Source organism: Arachis hypogaea, chromosome 2 (genome assembly GCF_003086295.3).
Source record: "Arachis hypogaea cultivar Tifrunner chromosome 2, arahy.Tifrunner.gnm2.J5K5, whole genome shotgun sequence".
In the NCBI taxonomy this organism is placed as follows: domain Eukaryota; kingdom Viridiplantae; phylum Streptophyta; class Magnoliopsida; order Fabales; family Fabaceae; genus Arachis; species Arachis hypogaea.
Window position 1 is genome coordinate 83,074,646 of NC_092037.1, and position 22,682 is coordinate 83,097,327.

General features: G+C 40.9%; 2 non-coding genes across 2 annotated transcripts; one reads left to right on the top strand and one right to left on the bottom strand.

Moving 5' to 3' along the window:
- Window positions 1–606: 606 nt before the first annotated feature.
- On the bottom strand, window positions 607–714 carry LOC112763040 (small nucleolar RNA R71). Its single transcript, XR_003182809.1, has one exon. It is a non-coding gene; the product is annotated as a small nucleolar RNA R71 (small nucleolar RNA).
- An 18,307-nt stretch (window positions 715–19,021) lies between these two features.
- Window positions 19,022–19,129, top strand: LOC112764261 (small nucleolar RNA R71). The gene has a single exon (XR_003183074.1). It is a non-coding gene; the product is annotated as a small nucleolar RNA R71 (small nucleolar RNA).
- Window positions 19,130–22,682: the final 3,553 nt, after the last annotated feature.

The window sequence follows — 22,682 nt, forward strand, 5'->3', positions numbered from 1 at the left end:
CTCAAGGAATCTCTATACTGTGACATAGAGGATTCCATATTTTCTTGTTCTCTTCTCTTTCATATGAGCAGGAGCAGAGACAAAGGCATTCTTGTTGAGGCTGATCCTGAACCTGAAAGGACCTTGAAGAGAAAGCTAAGAGAAGCTAAGGCACAATTCTCTGTAGAGGACCTAACCGAATTCTTCAAAGAAGAAGAACACATGGCAGCCGAAAACAACAACAATGCCAACAATGCAAGGAAGGTGCTGGGTGACTTTACTGCACCTACTCCCGACTTCTATGGGAGAAGCATCTCTATCCCTGCCATTGGAGCAAACAACTTTGAGCTTAAGTCTCAATTAGTTTCTCTAACGCAACAGAATTGCAAGTTCCATGGACTTCCATTGGAAGATCCTCATCAGTTTTTAGCTGAGTTCTTGCAAATCTGTGACACTGTCAAGACTAATGGGGTTGACCCTGAGGTCTACAGGCTTATGCTATTCCCTTTTGCTGTAAGAGACAGAGCTAGAACATGGTTGGACTCTCAACCTAAAGAAAGCCTGGACTCTTGGGAAAAGCTAGTCAATGCCTTCTTGGCAAAGTTCTTTCCACCTCAAAAATTGAGTAAGCTTAGAGTGGAAGTCCAAACCTTCAGACAGAAGGAAGGAGAATCCCTCTATGAAGCTTGGGAAAGATACAAACAATTAATCAGAAAGTGTCCATCTGATATGCTTTCTGAATGGAGCATCAAAGGTATTTTCTATGATGGTCTCTCTGAACTATCCAAAATGTCTTTGGATAGCTCTGCTGGAGGCTCTCTTCATCTGAAGAAGACGCCTACAGAAGCTCAAGAGCTGATTGAAATGGTTGCAAATAACCAATTCATGTACACTTCTGAAAGAAATCCTGTGAACAATGGGACTAGTCAGAAGAAAGGAGTTCTTGAGATTGACACTCTGAATGCCATATTGGCTCAGAACAAAATATTGACTCAACAAGTCAATATGATTTCTCAAAGTCTGTCTGGAATGCAAAATGCACCAAGCAGTACTAAAGAAGCTTCATCTGAGGAAGAAGCTTATGATCCTGAGAACCCTTCAATGGAAGAGGTGAATTACATGGGAGAACCCTATGGAAACACCTATAATCCTTCATGGAGAAATCATCCAAATTTTTCATGGAAGGATCAACAGAGACCTCAACAAGGTTTCAACAATAATAATGGTGGAAGAAACAGGTTTAGCAATAGCAAACCTTTTCCATCATCTTCTCAGCAACAGACAGAGAGTTCTAAGCAGAATAACTCTAACTTAGCAACCATGGTCTCTGATCTAATCAAAACCACTCAAAGTTTCTTGACTGAAACAAGGTCCTCCATTAGAAACTTGGAGGCACAAGTGGGTCAGCTGAGCAAGAAAATTATTGAACTCCCTCCTAGTACTCTCCCAAGCAATACAGAAGAAAATCCAAAAGGAGAGTGCAAGGCCATCAATATGGCCGAATTTTGGGAGGGAGGAGAGGCAGTGAACGCCACTGAGGAAGACCTCCATGGACGTCCACTGGCCTCCAATGAGTTTCCCAATGAGGGACCATGGGAATCTGAGGCTCAAAATGAGACCATAGAGATTCCATTGGACTTACTTCTGCCATTCATGAGCTCAGATGAGTATTCTTCCTCTGAAGAGGATGAGTATGTCACTGAAGAGCAAGTTGCCAAATACCTTGGAGCAATCATGAAGCTGAATGACAAGTTATTTGGAAATGAGACTTGGGAGGATGAACCCCCTTTGCTCACCAAAGAACTGGATGACTTGTCTAGGCAGAAATTACCTCAAAAGAGACAAGATCCTGGGAAGTTTTCAATACCTTGTACCATAGGCACCATGACCTTCAAGAAGGCCTTGTGTGACTTAGGGTCAAGTGTAAACCTCATGCCTCTCTCTGTAATGGAGAAGCTAGGGATCTTTGAGGTGCAAGCTGCAAAAATCTCACTAGAGATGGCAGACAACTCAAGAAAACAAGCCTATGGACTTGTAGAGGATGTTCTGGTAAAGGTTGAAGACCATTACATCCCTACTGATTTCATAGTCCTAGAGACTGGGAAGTGCATGGATGAATCCCTCATCCTTGGCAGACCCTTCCTAGCCACAGCAAAGGCTGTGATTGATGTTGATAGAGGAGAGTTGATCATTCAAGTGAATGAAGAATCCTTGGTGTTTAAGGCTCAAGGATATCCTTCTGTCATCATGGAGAGGAAGCATGAAGAGCTTCCCTCAAAACAGAGCCAAACAGAGCCCCCACAGTCAAACTCTAAGTTTGGTGTTGGGAGGCCACAACCAACTTCTAAGTTTGGTGTTGAACCCCCACATTCAAACTCTAAGTTTGGTGTTGAGAGGTTCCAACATAGCTCTGAGCATTTCTGAGGCTCCATGAGAGTCCTCTGTCAAGCTAATGACATTAAGGAAGCGCTTGTTGGGAGGCAACCCAATGTTTTATAATTAACTATTTTCTTTTGTTATTTTATGTTTTTTTTGTAGGTTGATGATCATGAGAAGTCACAAAATCAATGAAAAAAAGAAAAACAGAATGAAAAACAGAAAGAAAAACAGCACACCCTGGAGAACGCACCTACTGGCGTTTAAACGCCAGTAAGGTTAGCAGATGGGCATTTAACGCCCAGTCTGGCACCATTCTGGGCGTTTAACGCCAGAAAGGGGCACCAGACTGGCGTTAAACACCAGAAAAGGGCAAGAAGCTGGCGTTAAACGCCAGAAATGGGCACCAGCCCGGCGTTTAATGCCAGAAATGGCTAGAAACGCAGTTTTGCTTGCCATTTGGTGCAGGGATGACTTTTCCTTGACACCTCAGGATCTGTGGACCCCACAGGATCCCCACCTACCCCACCACTCTCTCTCTCTCTTCTTCACCCATTCACCAATCACCTCACCACCTCTTCCCCAAAAACTCTTCACCTATCAAATCCCATCTTTCTCTTCACCACTCACATCCATCCTTCATAAAACCCCACCTACCCCACCATTCAAATTCAAACCACTTTCCCACCCAAACCCACCCTCACTTGGCCGAACATCACCCTTCCCCTCTCCTATATAAACCCATCTTCCCTCCTTCATTTTCACACAACCTAAACACCACTTCTTCCCCTTTTTGGCCGAACCACAAAGCCATTCCCTTCTTCCTCATTTCTTCTTCTTCTACTCTCTTCTTTCTTCTTTTGCTCGAGGACGAGCAAACCTTTTAAGTTTGGTGTGGTAAAAGCATTGCTTTTTGTTTTTCCATAACCATTTATGGCATCCAAGGCCGGAGAAACCTCTAGAAAGAGGAAAGGGAAGGCAAAAGCTTCTACCTCCGAGTCATGGGAGATGGAGAGATTCATCTCAAGGGTGCATCAAGACCACTTCTATGAAGTTGTGGCCTTGAAGAAGGTGATCCCCGAGGTCCCTTTTTCACTCAAAAAGAGTGAATATCCGGAGATCTGACATGAGATCCGAAGAAGAGGTTGGGAAGTTCTTACCAACCCCATTCAACAAGTCAGAATCTTAATGGTTCAAAAGTTCTATGCCAATGCATGGATCACCAAGAACCATGACCAAAGTATGAACCCGGATCCAAAGAATTGGCTTACTATGGTTTGGGGGAAATACTTGGATTTTAGTCCGGAAAGTGTAAGGTTGGCATTCAATTTGCCCATGATGCAAGGAGATGAACATCCTTACACTAGAAGGGTCAACTTTGATCAAAGGTTGGACCAAGTCCTCACAGTCATATGTGAAGAGGGCGCCCAATGGAAGAGAGATTCAAGAGGGAAGCCGGTTCAATTGAGAAGGCATGACCTCAAGCCCGTGGCTAGAGGATGGTTGGAGTTTATTCAACGCTCAATCATTCCCACTAGCAACCGGTCCGAAGTTACTATAGACCGGGCTATCATGATTCATAGCATCATGATTGGAGAAGAAATAGAAGTTCATGAGGTTATAGCTCAAGAACTCTATAAGGTGGCGGACAAGTCCTCTACCTTGGCAAGGTTAGCCTTTCCTCATCTCATTTGTCACCTCTGTTATTCAGTTGGAGTTGACATAGAGGGAGACATCCCTATTGATGAGGACAAGCCCATCACTAAGAAATGGTGGAGCATCAAGAACACTCCATCATCCTCCATGAAATTAGAGAAGATCAAAGAATCATGAGAGAGGAGCAACAAAGACAAGGAAGAGACATTGAGGAGCTCAAGCACTCCATAGGACCTTCAAGAGGAAGAAAGAGCCGCCATCACTAAGGTGGACCCGTTCCTTAATTTCCTTGTTCTTTATTTTTCTGTTTTTTTCGAATTTTAGTGCTTATGTTTATCTATGCTTGTGTCTTGTGATCATTAGTGTCTTAGTGTCTATGCCTTAAAGTTATGAATGTCCTATGAATCCATCACCTTTCTTAAATAAAAATAAAAAATTGTTCTTAATTGAAAAAAGAAAAAGAATTGCATGAATTTTGAATTTTATAACAGTTTAATTATTTTGATGTGGTGGCAATATTTTTGTCTTCTGACTTTATGCTTAAATAGTGCATATGTCTTTTGAATTTGTGGTTCATGAATGTTGGCTCTTGAAAGAATGATGAAAAAGGAGACATGTTACTGAGGATCTGAAAAATCATAAAAATGATTCTTGAAGCAAGAAAAAGCAAAAAAAAAATAGAGAAAAAAAATAGAGAAAAAGAAAGAAATAAAGTTGTGATCCAAGGCAAAAAGAGTGTGCTTAAGAACCCTGGACACCTCTAATTGGGGACTCTAGCAAAGCTGAGTCACAATCTGAAAAGGTTCACCCAATTATGTGTCTGTGGCATGTATGTATCCGGTGGTAATACTGGAAGACAGAGTGCTTTGGGCCACAGCCAAGACTCAATAAGTAGCTATGTTCAAGAACATCATACTTAACTAGGAGAATCAATAACACTATCTGGATTCTGAGTTCCTAAAGAAGCCAATCATTCTGAATTTCAAAGGATAGAGTGAGATGCCAAAACTATTCAGAGGCAAAAAGCTAAAAGCCCCGCTCATCTAATTAATACTGATCTTCATAGATGTTTTTGGAATTCATTGCATATTCTCTTCTTTTTATCTTATTTGATTTTCAGTTGCTTGAGGACAAGCAACAATTTAAGTTTGGTGTTGTGATGAGCGGATAATTTGTACGCTTTTTGGCATTGTTTTTAGTATGTTTTTGGTATGATCTAGTTGGTTTTTAGTATATTTTTATTAGTTTTTAGTTAAAATTCGCTTTTCTGGACTTTACTATGAGTTTTTGTGTTTTTCTGTGATTTCAGGTATTTTCTGGCTGAAATTGAGGGACCTGAGCAAAAATCTGATTCAGAGACCAAAAAGGACTGTAGATGCTGTTGGATTCTGACCTCCCTGCACTCGAAATGGATTTTCTGGAGCTAAAAAAGCCCAATTGGCGCGCTCTCAACAGCGTTGGAAAGTAGACATCCTGGGCTTTCCACCAATATATGATAGTCCATACTTTGCCCAATATTTGATGGCCCAAACCGGCGTTCAAAGTCACCCTCAGGAATTCCAGCGTTAAATGCCGGAACTGGCACAAGAATGGGAGTTAAACGCCCAAACTGGCACCAAAGCTGGCGTTTAACTCCAAGAGGAGTCTCTACACAAAAATGCTTCATTGCTCAGCCCAAGCACACACCAAGTGGGCCCGGAAGTGGATTTTTATGTCATTTACTCATCTCTGTACACCCTAGGCTACTAGTTTTCTATAAGTAGGACATTATACTATTGTATTTTCATCTTGGTTCTTCTGGTTCCCTCTCTGGGACCGAAGCCAATGATCACTCTTGTTCTTATGTATTTTCAACGGTGGAGTTTCTACACACCATAGATTAAGGTGTGGAGCTCTGCTGTACCTCGAGCATTAATGCAATTACTATTGTTCTTCCATTCAATTCCGCTTGTTCTTGTTCTAAGATATCACTTGTTCTTCAACTTGATGAATGTGATGACCCGTGACACTCATCATCATTCTCACCTATGAACGTGTGACTGACAACCACCTCCGTTCTACCTTCGATTGGGTGAATATCTCTTGGATTCCTGATACACGATGCATGGTTGATCGCCTGACAACCGAGTGCTCGCCTGACAAACGAGCCAGCCATTCCGTGAGATCAGAGTCTTCGTGGTATAGGCTAGAACTGATGGCGGCATTCAAGAGAATCCGGAAGGTCTAACCTTGTCTGTGGTATTCTGAGTAGGATTCGATGATTGAATGACTGTGACGTGCTTCAAACTCCTGAGGGCGGGGCGTTAGTGACAGACGCAAAAGAATCACTGGATTCTATTCCGGCCTGATCGAGAACCGACAGATGGATAGCCGTGCCGTGACAGGGTGCATTGAACATTTCCACTGAGAGGATGGGAGGTAGCCACTGACAACGGTGAAACCCTTGCTTAAGCTTGCCATGGAAAGGAGTAAGAAGGATTGGATGAAGACAGTAGGAAAGCAGAGAGACGGAAGGGAAGGCATCTTCATACGCTTATCTGAAGTTCCTACCAATGAATTACATAAGTATCTCTATCTTTATCTTTATGTTTTATGCGTTTATCACCATACCCATTTGAGTTTGCCTGACTGAGATTTACAAGGTGACCATAGCTTGCTTCATACCAACAATCTCTGTGGGATCGACCCTTACTCGCGTAAGGTTTATTACTTGGACGACCCAGTACACTTGCTGGTTAGTTGTGCGAAGTTGTGTTTATGCCATGGTATTGAACACCAAGTTTTTGGGTTCATCACCGGGGATTAATTGATTTGTGAAAAGTAGTGATCACAATTTCGTGCACCAGGCGCCGATGGACTTTTTGCCAATGTGCGCGTGCGCATCAAGTGCGCGTTCACGTCTCCCAAATGCATGGCCACTATAGCAAATTATATATCATTTCGAAGCCCCAGACGTTAGCTTTCCAACGCAACTGGAACCGCTTTATTTGGACCTCTATAGCTCATGTTATGATCAATGGAGTGTGAAGAGGTCAGGATTGACAGCTTTGCAGTTCCTTCAGCTTCTTGTATTCCTTCCACTTTTGCATGCTTCCTTTCCATCCTCTACGCCATTCTTGCCCTGTAATCTCTGAAAACACTCAACACACATATCAAGGTATCGAATGGTAATAAGAGAAGATTAAAATTAGCAAATCTAAGGTCAAAGAAGCATGTTTTCAATCATAGCACAAAATCAGGAAGGAAAATGTAAGACATGCAATTTACATGAATAAGTGTGAGATGAGTGGATAAAATCCACTCAATTAAGCACAAGATGTGCCACGAAATCGTGGTGCATCAATATATAAAAGAGAAAAAATGAAAAGATGTTACCATGGTGGGGTGTCTCCTACCTAGCACTTTTATTTATTGTCCTTAAGTTAGACAATTGGGAAGCTCCTTGTCATGGTGTCTTGTGCTTGTACTCATCTTTGAACTTCCACCAATGCTTGGACTTCCAATAAGCTCCAACATTCAAAATTAATAGTTCCAAGCTTTGATGAAGTTCCACAGAAGCTAAGGGTTCCCAAAGTTGATCTTCATATATTCCCGGATCCCAAATCCTATTTCTACACCCGTCTTCAAGTTGATCATCATTGTTCCACTCGGGTCGCATAACCTTAGAATTCACCTTTAGGCACCAAGCTATCCTTCTAAACCCATTCAATGTAGCATGACTCCAACCTTTGCAATTCAACTTTGACCTCTCAACCATAATGAACCTAGGTTTGTATTTCCAACCACTAACCATTTGTCTCTTGCTCTTAATTACACAAAGAGCCCTAAGTTGACCATCCGTCTCAAGCAAACCATATTCATGCAAAAAAGTGAACCTTAGGGATAAGAATTTTACCCACTTGAATATTGTGATGGATGGTGACTTAGGAAGGGTTGTTTCCAACGGCCTTGCAAGCTCCACTCCCTTGTGCTCTTTTTGATTTACCTCCACCTCTTGGTAGGTTTCTTATGATCCAATTTTTTTCATTACTTGCTAAAGGTATCGGAGGTTGTGCACATTCTTCTTTGACCTCTAACTCATGTCCAATGGGAGAGGATTCAATAGTAGATAAAAATTCTCCAATGATTGAATTCATCTCTTGATCAACCTCTTCAACCTTAGAGGGCTCTATAACTTTAGCTTCCAATGGACTTTCAACATCTCCTAAGTCCTCAACCACTTCTTCCTCTTCAACAATTATGGCTTCCTCCAATTGTTTCTGATGAGCGGATAATTTATACGCTTTTTGACATTGTTTTTAGTATGTTTTTAGTATAATCTAGTTAGTTTTTAGTATAATTTTTATTAGTTTTTAGTTAAAATTCACTTTTCTGGACTTTACTATGATTTTGTGTGTTTTTCTATGATTTCAGGTATTTTCTGGCTGAAATTGAAGGACCTGAGCAAAAATCTGATTCAGAGGTTGAAAAGGACTGCAGATGCTGTTGGATTCTGACCTCCCTGCACTCGAAGTAGATTTTCTGGAGCTACAGAAGCCCAATTGGCACGCTCTCAACGGCGTTGGAAAGTAGACATCCTGGACTTTCCAGCAATGTATAATAGTCCATACTTTGCCCGAGATTTGATGGCCCAAACTGGCGTTGCAAATCAGCTTCAGAATTCCCAGCATTTAACGCTGGAACTGGCATAAAAATTGGAGTTAAACACCCAAACTGGCATAAAAGCTGGCGTTTAACTCCAGAAAAAGTCTCTACACATGAAAGCTTCAATGCTCAGCCCAAGCACACACTAAGTGGACCCAGAAGTGGATTTTTATGTCATTTACTCATTTCTGTATACCCTAGGTTACTAGTTCACTATTAATAGGATCTTTTGACATTGTATCTGTACATCATGACACTTTACACGTTTCTCATTGTGTCTTCTATAGCATGTGTCTCTAAACCCCATGGTTGGGGGTGAGGAGCTCTGCTGTGTCTTGATGGATTAATGCAATTACTACTGTTTTTCATTCAATCATGCTTGCTTCCATTCTAAGATATCACTTGTTCTTAAACCTGATGAATGTGATGATCCGTGACACTCATCATCATTCTCAACTATGAACGTGTGCCTGACAACCACCTCCGTTCTACTTTAGATTGAGTAGATATCTCTTGGATTCCTTAATCAGAATCTTCGTGGCATAAGCTAGAATTGATGGCGGCATTCAAGAGAATCCGGAAGGTCTAAACCTTATCTGTGGTATTCTGAGTAGGATTCAATGATTGAATGACTGTGACGAGCTTCAAACTCGCGATTGTGGGGCGTTAGTGACAGACGCAAAAGAATCACTGGATTCTATTCCGACATGATCGAGAACCGACAGCTGAATAGTCGTGCCGTGACAGGGTGCGTTGAACATTTTCACTGAGAGGATGGGAGGTAGCCATTGACAACAGTGAAACCCTACATACAGCTTGCCATGGAAGGAGCCTTGCGTGCTTGAAGAAGAAGACAGTAGGAAAGCAGAGATTCAGAAGATAGAGCATCTCCAAAACCTCAACATGTTCTCCATTACTACAAAACAAGTACTTATTTCATGTTCTTTCACTTTTCACAATCAACCCTGATAATTATTGATATCCTGACTAAGAGTTACAAGATAACCATAGCTTACTTCAAGCCGACAATCTCCGTGGGATCGACCCTTACTCACGTAAGGTATTACTTGGACGACCCAGTGCACTTGCTAGTTAGTTGTGCGGAATTGCAAAAGTGTGATTGCAATTTCGTGCACCAAGTTTTTGGCGCCGTTGCCGGGGATTGTTCGAGTTTGGACAACTGACGGCTTATCTTGTTGCTTAGATTAGGACTGTTTTATTTTTGTTGGTTTAGAGTCTTTTAGTTGAGACTAGTTTCATATTTTAAGTTTGGTGTCAATTGCATGCTTTTATTTTTCTTTTAATTTTCGAATTTGCATGTCCTTAGTTCCTTTTTTATCCTTAAAAATTCTAAGTTTGGTGTCCTTTTTGTGTTTTTCCCTTAAAATTTTCGAAAATTAGTGTTTGATTTTCTAAAAATTTTAAGTTTGGTGTCATTTTGTTGTTTTTCTCTTTCCTCTTTTCAAAAAAAAAAATCAAATCTCTTTCAAAATAATTTTCAATCATATCTTTTCTATTGCTAATTCCAAAATCTTTTTAACTAATTAATTGATTTAGTTTTCAATTTGCTTTGATCTTATTTTCTTTTAGTTTTCGAAAATTTATTTTATTTTCCTTTTGTTTTATTTTATTCTTTCGGTCAATTCAAAAAAAAATTATATATATATATATATATATATATATATATATATATATATATATATATATATATATATATATTACTTGTGAATTCATATCATATTCCCTTTATCCATCATGGACTCAAGTGGAATTGAGCAGTCCAGAAGGACTCTGGGGTCATATGCTAACCCCATTACAGCTGCATATGGGAGTAGCATCTGTATACCTCCCATCAAAGCAAGCAGCTTTAAGCTAAATTCTCAACTCATTATCATAGTGCAGCAAAATTGCCAGTATTCCAGTCTTCCATAGGAAGAACCTACTGTGTTTCTGGCACAGTTCTTACAAATTGCTGACACAGTACGTGATAAAGAGGTGGATCAAGATGTCTACAGACTATTACTGTTTCCATTTGCTGTAAAAGATCAAGCTAAGAGGTGGTTGAATAACCAACCTACAGCAAGCATAAAGACATGGAAACAGTTATCAGACAAATTCCTGAATCACTTTTACCCTCCAAAGAGGATGACACAGCTAAGGCTGGACATCCAAGGCTTTAAATAAGAGGATAATGAATCCCTTTATAATGCCTGGGAGAGGTATAGAGGTATGCTAAGAAAATGCCCCTCTGAAATGTTTTCAGAGTGGGTACAGTTAGACATCTTCTACTATGGGCTTACAGAAAAAGCTCAGATGTCTTTAGACCACTCAGCTGGTGGATCTATACACATGAGGAAGACAATTGAAGAGGCTCAAGAGCTTATAGACACTGTTGCTAGAAATCAACATTTGTACTCTAGCAATGAGTTCTCTACAAAAGAGGAAGTCATGGCAGTAGCCACTGATCCTAATCCTCAAGAACAGATGATTGAGCTTAATCAACAATTACACCTGATGACAAAACAATTAGCAGAATTTAAAGAGATGCTCCATGAAACTAAAATTGCTAACAAGAACATAGAACTGCAGTTGAATCAGGCAAAACAGCAGATATCTAAACAGATAACAGAAGAATGTCAAGCAGTTCAACTGAGGAGTGGGAAGACATTGAATAACACTGCTCAAAGTAGCAAAAAGCCAAATAAGGAACAATTGACAGAGGATAACCAAACCACTGTCCAAAATCCCTCTGAGGACAGTAAGAGCCCAGAGAGGAATACTTTTGGCGTTCAAACGCCAGAAAAGGGGGGAAAGCTGGCGTTAAACGCCCATTCCCTGCCCAGTTCTGGCGTTCAAATGCCAGAAAAGGGAGAGAAGTTGGCGTTAAATGCCCAATCTTCACCCAATCCTGGCGTTCAGACGCCAAGGGAGGATCAGACACCTGAGAGTGCTGACAGAAATCCCTCTAAAAAGGCTTCTTCAACCACTTCTATAAGGAATAAACCTGCAGCAACTAAGGTTGAAGAATATAAAGCCAAGATGCCTTATCTTCAGAAACTTCGCCAAGCGGAACAGGATAAGCAATTTGCCCGCTTTGTAGACTATCTAAGGACTCTTGAAATAAAGATTCCATTTGCAGAGGCACTTGAGCAAATACCTTCTTATGCTAAGTTCATGAAAGAGATCTTAAGCCATAAGAAGGATTGGAGAGAGACTGAAAAAGTATTTCTCACTGAAGAATGCAGTGCAGTCATTCTAAAAAGCTTACCAAAAAAGCTTCAAGATCCAGGAAGCTTTATGATTCCATGCACATTAGAAGGTGCTTGCACCAAGACAGCCCTGTGTGATCTTGGAGCAAGCATCAATCTAATACCTGCTTCCACTATCAGAAAGCTTGGGTTGACTGAAGAAGTCAAACCAACCCGGATATGCCTCCAACTTGCTGATGGCTCCATTAAATATCCATCAGGCATAATAGAGGACATGATTGTCAAGGTTGGGCCATTCACTTTTCCAACTGACTTTGTGGTGCTGGAAATGGAGGAGCACAAGAGTGCAACTCTCATTCTAGGAAGACCTTTCCTAGCAACTGGACGAACTCTCATTGATGTACAAAAAGGGGAAGTAACCCTGAGAGTCAATGAGGATGAGTTCAAGTTGAATGCTGTAAAAGCTATGCAGCATCCAGACACACCAAATGACTGCATGGGCGCTGACATTATTGACTCTTTGGTGGAAGAGATCAATATGACTGAAAGTCTAGAATCAGAGCTTGAGGACATCTTCAAGGATGCTCAGCCTGATCAAGAAGAACCAGAGGAAACAAAGGAATTTTTGAAAATTCCTTAGGAGGAGGATAAGCCTCCCAAACCTGAACTCAAACCACTACCACCATCCCTGAAGTATGCATTTCTGGGAGAGGGTGACACTTTTCCAGTGATTATAAGCTCTGCTTTAAATCCACAGGAAGAGGAAGCACTGATTCAAGTGCTAAGGACACACAGGACAGCTCTTGGGTGGTCCATAAGTGATCTTAAGGGCATTAGCCCAGCTAGTTGCATGCACAAGATCCTGTTGGAGGATAATGCCAAACCAGTGGTCCAACCACAAAGGAGGTGGTATGCGAAATTGTGATCAATACTTTTCACAACTCAATTAATCCCCGGTGATGAATCCAAAAACTTGGTGTTCAATACCATGGCATAAACACAACTTCGCACAACTAACCAGCAAGTGTACTGGGTCGTCCAAGTAATAAACCTTACGCGAGTAAGGGTCGATCCCATAGAGATTGTTGGTATGAAGCAAGCTATGGTCACCTTGTAAATCTTAGTCAGGCAAACTCAAATGGATATGGGTGATATACGAATAAAACATAAAGATAAAGATAGAGATACTTATGTAATTCATTGGTGGGAATTTCAGATAAGCGTATGAAGATGCTTGTCCCTTCCGTCTCTCTGCTTTCCTACTGTCTTCATCCAATCCTTCTTACTCCTTTCCATGGCAAGCTGTATGCAAGGGTTTCACCGTTGTCAGTGGCTACCTCCCATCCTCTCAGTGGAAATGTTCAACGCACCCTGTCACGGCACGGCTATCCATCTGTCGGTTCTCGATCAGGCCGGAATAGAATCCAGTGATTCTTTTGCGTCTGTCACTAACGCCCCGCCCTCAGGAGTTTGAAGCTCGTCACAGTCATTCAATCATTGAATCCTACTCAGAATACCACAGACAAGGTTTAGATCTTCTGGATTCTCTAGAATGCCGCCATCAGTTCTAGCTTATACCACGAAGATTCCGGTTAAAGAATCCAAGAGATATTCACCCAATCTAAGGTAGAACGGAGGTGGTTGTCAGGCACACGTTCATAGGTGAGAATGATGATGAGTGTCACGGATCATCACATTCATCAAGTTGAAGAACAAGTGATATCTTGGAACAAGAACAAGCGGAATTGAATAGAAGAACAATAGTAATTGCATTAATACTCGAGGTACAGCAGAGCTCCACACCTTAATCTATGGTGTGTAGAAACTCCACCGTTGAAAATACATAAGAACAAGGTCTAGGCATGGCCGAATGGCCAGCCTCCCAAAGAGGGTTCAATCATAAAACATGATCAAAAGCTCTCTAATACAATAGTAAAAGGTCCTACTTATAGAGAACTAGTAGCCTAGGGTTTACAGAGATGAGTAAATGACATAAAAATCCACTTCCGGGCCCACTTGGTGTGTGCTTGGGCTGAGCATTGAAGCATTTTCGTGTAGAGACTCTTCTTGGAGTTAAACGCCAGCTTTGGTGCCAGTTTGGGCGTTTAACTCCCATTTTGGTGCCAGTTCCGGCGTTTAACGCTGCGAATTCTGAGGGTGACTTTGTACGCCGGTTTGGGCCATCAAATCTTGGGCAAAGTATAGACTATCATCTATTGCTGGAAAGCCCAGGATGTCTACTTTCTAACGCCGTTGAGAGCGCGCCAATTGAGCTTTTGTAGCTCCAGAAAATCCACTTCGAGTGCAGGGAGGTCAGAATCCAACAGCATCTGCAGTCCTTTTCAGTCTCTGAATCAGATTTTTGCTCAGGTCCCTCAATTTCAGCCAGAAAATACCTGAAATCACAGAAAAATACACAAACTCATAGTAAAGTCCAGAAAAGTGAATTTTAACTAAAAACTAATAAAAATATACTAAAAACTAACTCAAACATACTAAAAACATACTAAAAACAATGCCAAAAAGCGTATAAATTATCCGCTCATCACAACACCAAACTTAAATTGTTGCTTGTCCTCAAGCAACTGAAAATCAAATAAGATAAAAAGAAGAAAATATGCAATGAATTCCAAAAACATCTATGAAGATCAGTATTAATTAGATGAGCGGGGCTTTTAGCTTTTTGTCTCTGAATAGTTTTGGCATCTCACTCTATCCTTTGAAATTCAGAATGATTGGCTTCTTTAGGGACTCAGAATCCAGATAGTGTCAATGATTCTCCTAGTTAAGTATGATGATTCTTGAACATAGCTACTTATTGAGTCTTGGCCGTGGCCCAAAGCACTCTGTCTTCCAGTATTACCACCGGATACATACATGCCACAGACACATAATTGGGTGAACCTTTTCAGATTGTGACTCAGCTTTGCTAGAGTCCCCAATTAGAGGTGTCCAGGGTTCTTAAGCACACTCTTTCTGCCTTGGATCACAACTCTATTTTTCTTTTTCTCTTTTCCTTTTTTTTTCGTTTTTCTCTTTTTTTTTTTGAAATTTTCTTCTTCTTTTTTTTCATTGCTTTTTCTTGCTTCAAGAATCATTTTTATGATTTTTCAGATCCTCAGTAACATGTCTCCTTTTTCATCATTCTTTCAAGAGCCAACATTCATGAACCACAAATTCAAAAGACATATGCACTGTTTAAGCATACATTCAGAAAACAAAAATATTGCCACCACATCAAAATAATTAAACTGTTATAAAATTCAAAATCCATGCAATTCTTTTCTTTTTCAATTAAGAACATTTTTCATTTAAGAGAGGTAATGGATTCATAGGACATTCATAACTTTTAGGCATAGACACTAAGACACTAATGATCATAAGACACAAACATAGATAAACATAAGCATAATTTTCAAAAAACAGAAAAATAAAGAACAAGGAAATTAAAGAACGGGTCCACCTTAGTGATGGCTGCTCTTTCTTCCTCTTGAAGATCCTATGGAGTGCTTGAGCTCCTCAATGTCTCTTCCTTGTCTTTGTTGCTCTTCTCTCATGATTCTTTGATCTTCTCTAATTTCATGGAGGATGATGGAGTGTTCTTGATGCTCCACCCTTAGTTGTCCCATGTTGGAACTCAATTCTCCTAGGGAGGTGTTTAGTTGCTCCCAATAGTTTTGTGGAGGAAAGTGCATCCCTTGAGGAATCTCAGGAATCTCATGATGAGAGGGGTCTCTTGTGTGCTCCATCCTCTTCTTAGTGATGGGCTTGTCCTCATCAATGGGGATGTCTCCCTCTATGTCAACTCCAACTGAATAACAGAGGTGACAAATGAGATGAGGGAAGGCTAACCTTGCCAAGGTAGAGGACTTGTCCGCCACCTTATAGAGTTCTTGGGCTATAACCTCATGAACTTCTATTTCTTCTCCAATCATGATGCTATGAATCATGATAGCCCGGTCTATAGTAACTTCGGACCGGTTGCTAGTGGGAATGATTGAGCGTTGGATGAACTCCAACCATCCCCTAGCCACGGGTTTGAGGTCATGCCTTCTCAATTGAACCGGCTTCCCTCTTGAATCTCTCTTCCATTGGGCGCCCTCTTCACATATGACTGTGAGGACTTGGTCCAACCTTTGATCAAAGTTGACCCTTCTAGTGTAAGGATGTTCATCTCCTTGCATCATAGGCAAGTTGTATGCCAACCTTACATTTTCCGGACTAAAATCCAAGTATTTCCCCCGAACCATAGTAAGATAATTCTTTGGATCCGGGTTCACACTTTGATCATGGTTCTTGGTGATCCATGCATTGGTATAGAACTCTTGAACCATTAAGATTCCGACTTGTTGAATGGGGTTGGTAAGAACTTCCCAACCTCTTCTTTGGATCTCATGTCGGATCTCCGGATATTCACTCTTTTTGAGTGAAAAAGGGACCTCGGGGATCACCTTCTTCAAGGCCACAACTTCATAGAAGTGGTCTTGATGCACCCTTGAGATGAATCTCTCCATCTCCCATGACTCGGAGGTAGAAGCTTTTGCCTTCCCTTTCCTCTTTCTAGAGGTTTCTCCGGCCTTGGATGCCATAATTGGTTATGGAAAAACAAAAAGCAATGCTTTTACCACACCAAACTTAAAAGGTTTGCTCGTCCTCGAGCAAAAGAAGAAAGAAGAGAGTAGAAGAAGAAGAAATGAGAAAGAATGGAATGGCGTTGTGTTCGGCCAAGAAGGGGAAGAAGTGGTGTTTAGGTTGTGTGAAAATGAAAGAGTGAAGATGGGTTTATATAGGAGAGGGGGGAGGGTAGGGTCCGGTCAAGTGAGGGTGGGTTTGGGTGGGAAAGTGGTTTAAATTTGAATGGTGAGGTAGGTGGGGTTTTATGAAGGATGGATGTGAGTGGTGAAGAGAAAGATGGGATTTGATAGGTGAAGGGTTTTTGGGGAAGAGGTGGTGAGGTGATTGGTGAATGGGTGAAGAAGAGAGAGAGAGTGGTAGGGTAGGTGGGGATCCTGTGGGATCCACAGATCCTGAGGTGTCAAGGAAAAGTCATCCCTGCACCAAATGGCAAGCAAAATTGCGTTTTTAGCCAATTCTGGCGTTAAACGCCGGGCTGGTGCCCATTTATGGCGTTTAACGCCAGCTTCTTGCCCTTTTCTGGCGTTTAACGCCAGTCTGGTGCCCCTTTCTGGCGTTAAACGCTCAGAATGGTGCCAGACTGGGCGTTAAACGCCCAACAGCTAGCCTTATTGGCGTTTAAACGCCAGCACGCTCTCCTCCAGGGTGTGCTGTTTTTCTTTCTGCTTTTCATTCTGTTTTTGCTTTTTTCATTGATTTTGTGACTTCTCATGATCATCAACCTACAAAAAATATAAAATAACAAGGAAATATATATGAAATGTAGCATTGGGTTGCCTCCCAACAAGCGCTTCTTTAATGTCAGTAGCTTGACAGAGGACTCCCATGGAGCCTCACAGATACTCAGAGCAATGTTGGAACCTCCCAACACCAAACTTAGAGTTTGAATGTGGGGGTTCAACACCAAACTTAGAATTTGGTTGTGGCCTCCCAACACCAAACTTAGAGTTTGACTGTGGGGGCTCTGTTTGGCTCTGTTTTGAGAGAAGCTCTTCATGCTTCCTCTCCATGGTGACAGAGGGATATCCTTGAGCCTTAAACACCAAGGATTCTTCATTCACTTGAATGATCAACTCTCCTCTATCAACATCAATCACAGCCTTTGCTGTGGCTAGGAAGGGTCTGCCAAGGATGATGGATTCATCCATGCACTTCCCAGTCTCTAGGACTATGAAATCAGTAGGGATGTAATGGTCTTCAACTTTTACCAGAACATCCTCTACAAGTCCATAAGCTTGTTTTCTCGAGTTGTCTGCCATCTCTAGTGAGATTTTTGCAGCTTGCACCTCAAAGATCCCTAGCTTCTCCATTACAGAGAGAGGCATGAGGTTTACACTTGACCCTAAGTCACACAAGCCCTTTTTGAAGGTCATGGTGCCTATGGTACAAGGTATTGAAAACTTCCCAGGATCCTGTCTCTTTTGAGGTAGTTTCTGCCTAGACAAGTTATCCAGTTCTTTAGTGAGCAAAGGAGGTTCATCCTCCCAAGTCTCATTTCCAAATAACTTGTCATTTAGCTTCATGATTGCTCCAAGGTATTTAGCAACTTGCTCTTCAGTGACATACTCATCCTCTTCAGAGGAAGAATACTCATCAGAGCTCATGAATGGCAGAAGTAAGTCCAATGGAATCTTTATGGTCTCTTTTTGAGCCTCAGATTCCCATGGTTCCTTATTGGGGAACTCATTGGAGGCCAATGGACGTCCATTGAGGCCTTCCTCAGTGGCGTTCACTGCCTCTCTTTCCTCTCCAAATTCGGCCATGTTGATGGCCTTGCACTCTCCTTTTGGATTTTCTTCTGTATTGCTTGGAAGAGTGCTAGGAGGGAGTTCAGTAATTCTCTTGCTCAGCTGACCCACTTGTGCCTCCAAATTTCTAATGGAGGACCTTGTTTCAGTCATGAAACTTTGAGTGGTTTTGATTAGATCAGAGACCATGGTTGCTAAGTCAGAGTTATTCTGCTTAGAACTCTCTGTCTGTTGCTGAGAAGATGATGGAAAAGGTTTGCTATTGCTAAACCTGTTTCTTCCACCATTATTATTGTTGAAACCTTGTTGAGGTCTCTGTTGATCCTTCCATGAAAAATTTGGATAATTTCTCCATGAAGGATTGTAGGTGTTTCCATAGGGTTCTCCCATGTAATTCACCTCTTCCATTGAAGGGTTCTCAGGATCATAAGCTTCTTCCTCAGATGAAGCTTCCTTAGTACTGCTTGGTGCATTTTGCATTCCAGACAGACTTTGAGAAATCATATTGACTTGTTGAGTCAATATTTTATTCTGAGCCAATATGGCATTCAGAGTGTCAATCTCAAGAACTCCTTTCTTCTGACTAGTCCCATTGTTCACAGGATTTCTTTCAGAAGTGTACATGAATTGGTTATTTGCAACCATTTCAATGATCTCTTGAGCTTCAGTAGGCGTCTTCTTCAAATGAAGAGATCCTCCAGCAGAGCTATCCAAAGACATCTTGGACAGTTCAGAGAGACCATAATAGAAAATACCTATGATGCTCCATTCAGAAAGCATATCAGTGGGACACTTTCTGATTAATTGTTTGTATCTTTCCCAAGCTTCATAGAGGGATTCTCCTTCCTTCTGTCTGAAGGTTTGGACTTCCACTCTAAGCTTACTCAATTTTTGAGGGGGAAAGAACTTTGCCAAGAAGGCATTGACTAGCTTTTCCCAAGAGTTCAGGCTTTCTTTAGGTTGTGAGTCCAACCATGTCCTAGCTCTGTCTCTTACAGCAAAAGGGAATAGCATAAGTCTGTAGACCTCAGGGTCAACCCCGTTAGTCTTGACAGTGTCACAGATTTGCAAGAATTCAGCTAAGAACTGATGAGGATCTTCCAATGGAAGTCCATGGAACTTGCATTTCTGTTGCATTAGAGAAACTAATTGAGGCTTAAGCTCAAAGTTGTTTGCTCCAATGGCAGGGATAGAGATGCTTCTCCCATAGAAGTCGGGAGTAGGTGCAGTAAAGTCACCCAGCACCTTCCTTGCATTGTTGGCATTGTTGTTGTTTTCGGCTCCATGTGTTCTTCTTCTTTGAAGAATTCGGTTAGGTCCTCTACAGAGAGTTGTGCCTTAGCTTCTCTTAGCTTTCACTTCAAGGTCCTTTCAGGTTCAGGGTCAGCCTCAACAAGAATGCTTTTGTCTTTGCTTCTGCTCATATGAAAGAGAAGAGAACAAGAAAATGTGGAATCCTCTATGTCACAGTATAGAGATTCCTTGAGGTGTCAGAGGAAAAGAAAAGTAGAAGGCAGAGGTAGAAAATTTGAACTTATCAAAGAAGATGGAATTCGAATTTTGCATTAAGGAATAATGTTAGTCCATAAATAGAAGGATGTGAGAAGAAGGGAAGTAATTTTCGAAAATTAAGTAAAAGATTTTGAAAACATTTTTGAAAAACTTTGATTGATAATTTTCGAAAACAAAAAGTGGAAAAGAAGTAAAGTGATTTTTGAAAAAGATTTTGAAATTAGAAATTAAAAAGATTTGATTGATAGCTATTTTGAAAAGGATGTGGTTAAGAAGATATGATTAGTTTTAAAAAGATGTGATTGAGAAGATATGATTTGAAAAACATTTTAAAAAGATTTGATTTTAAAATTAATGACTTGGCTATCAAGAAAAGATATGATTCAAACATTAAACCTTTCTCAACAGAAAAGGTAACATACTTGAAATGTTGAATCAAATCATTAATTGGTAGCAAGTATCTTTGAAAAAAGAAAGAAATTGATTTTGAAAATGATTTGATTGAAAAGATATGATTTGAAAAAGATTTGATTTTGAAAAATTTTGAAAACTTGAAAAAAATTTGCATTGAAAACAAAATCTTCCCTTTTGTGCCATCCTGGCGTTAAACGCCCAGAATGGTGCACATTCTGGCGTTTAACGCCCAAAACTATACCCTTTTGGGCGTTAAACGCCCAACCAGGTACCCTGGCTGGCGTTTAAACACCAGTCTGTCCTTCTTCACTGGGCGTTTTGAACGCCCAGCTTTTTCTGTGCAATTCCTCTGCTGTATGTTCTGAATCTTCAATTCTCTGTATTATTGACTTGAAAAGACACAAATTAAAAATATTTTTGGATTTTTTTAGTAATAAGGAATAATCAAAATGCAACTAAAATCAAATAACAATGCATGCAAGACACCAAACTTAGCAGTTTGTATACTACTGACACTAATGAGAATGCATATGAGACACATAAACACTCAAGTCAAGAGAATTCAAAGATCAGAGTAAGAAATCATCAAGAACAACTTGAAGATTAAATGAATGACAAATGCATGAATGCAAAAAGAACAGAAACATGCAATTGACACCAAGCTTAAAATGAGACACTAGACTCAAACAAGAATTTTTTGGATTTTATGATTTTGTAATTTTTTTGTGTTTTTTTTTTCGAAAATTAAGTGGAAAAAGAAAATAAAGATATCAAAATTCTTAATGAGAATTCCAGGAATCATGCAATGTTAGTCTAAAGCTTTAGTCTAAAGAAATTAGACATGGCTAGCCAAGCTTCAGCAGAACATTGCATTCAAGAGCTAAATTGATGAAGATCAATCAGCTTTGGTGATGATAAGAACATCACCTTGAAACACTAGAATTCATTATTAAGAACTCTGAAGAAAAAATACCTAATCTAAGCAACAAGATGAACCGTCAGTTGTCCATACTCGAACAATCCCGGGCAACGGCGCCAAAAACTTGGTATGCGAAATTGTGATCAATACTTTTCACAACTCAATTAATCCCCGGTGATGAAACCAAAAACTTGGTGTTCAATACCATGGCATAAACACAACTTCGCACAACTAACCAGCAAGTGTACTGGGTCGTCCAAGTAATAAACCTTACGCGAGTAAGGGTCGATCCCACAGAGATTGTTGGTATGAAGCAAGCTATGGTCACCTTGTAAATCTTAGTCAGGCAAACTCAAATGGATATGGGTGATATACGAATAAAACATAAAGATAAAGATAGAGATACTTATGTAATTCATTGGTGGGAATTTCAGATAAGCGTATGAAGATGCTTGTCCCTTCCGTCTCTCTGCTTTCCTACTGTCTTCATCCAATCCTTCTTACTCCTTTCCATGGCAAGCTGTATGCAAGGGTTTCACCGTTGTCAGTGGCTACCTCCCATCCTCTCAGTGGAAATGTTCAACGCACCCTGTCACGGCACGGCTATCCATCTGTCGGTTCTCGATCAGGCCGGAATAGAATCCAGTGATTCTTTTGCGTCTGTCACTAACGCCCTGCCCTCAGGAGTTTGAAGCTCGTCACAGTCATTCAATCATTGAATCCTACTCAGAATACCACAGACAAGGTTTAGACCTTCCGGATTCTCTTGAATGCCACCATCAGTTCTAGCTTATACCACGAAGATTCCGGTTAAAGAATCCAAGAGATATTCACCCAATATAAGGTAGAACGGAGGTGGTTGTCAGGCACACGTTCATAGGTGAGAATGATGATGAGTGTCACGGATCATCACATTCATCAAGTTGAAGAACAAGTGATATCTTGGAACAAGAACAAGCGGAATTGAATAGAAGAACAATAGTAGTTGCATTAATACTCGAGGTACAGCAGAGCTCCACACCTTAATCTATGGTGTGTAGAAACTCCACCGTTGAAAATACATAAGAACAAGGTCTAGGCATGGCCGAATGGCCAGCCTCCCAAAGAGGGTTCAATCATAAAACATGATCAAAAGCTCTCTAATACAATAGTAAAAGGTCCTACTTATAGAGAACTAGTAGCCTAGGGTTTACAGAGATGAGTAAATGACATAAAAATCCACTTCCGGGCCCACTTGGTGTGTGCTTGGGCTGAGCATTGAAGCATTTTCGTGTAGAGACTCTTCTTGGAGTTAAACGCCAGCTTTGGTGCCAGTTTGGGCGTTTAACTCCCATTTTGGTGCCAGTTCCGGCGTTTAACGCTGGGAATTCTGAGGGTGACTTTGTATGCCGGTTTGGGCCATCAAATATTGGGCAAAGTATGGACTATCATATATTGCTGGAAAGCCCAGGATGTCTACTTTCAACGCCGTTGAGAGCGTGCCAATTGAGCTTTTGTAGCTCCAGAAAATCCACTTCGAGTGCAGGGAGGTCAGAATCCAACAGCATCTGCAGTCCTTTTCAGTCTCTGAATCAGATTTTTGCTCAGGTC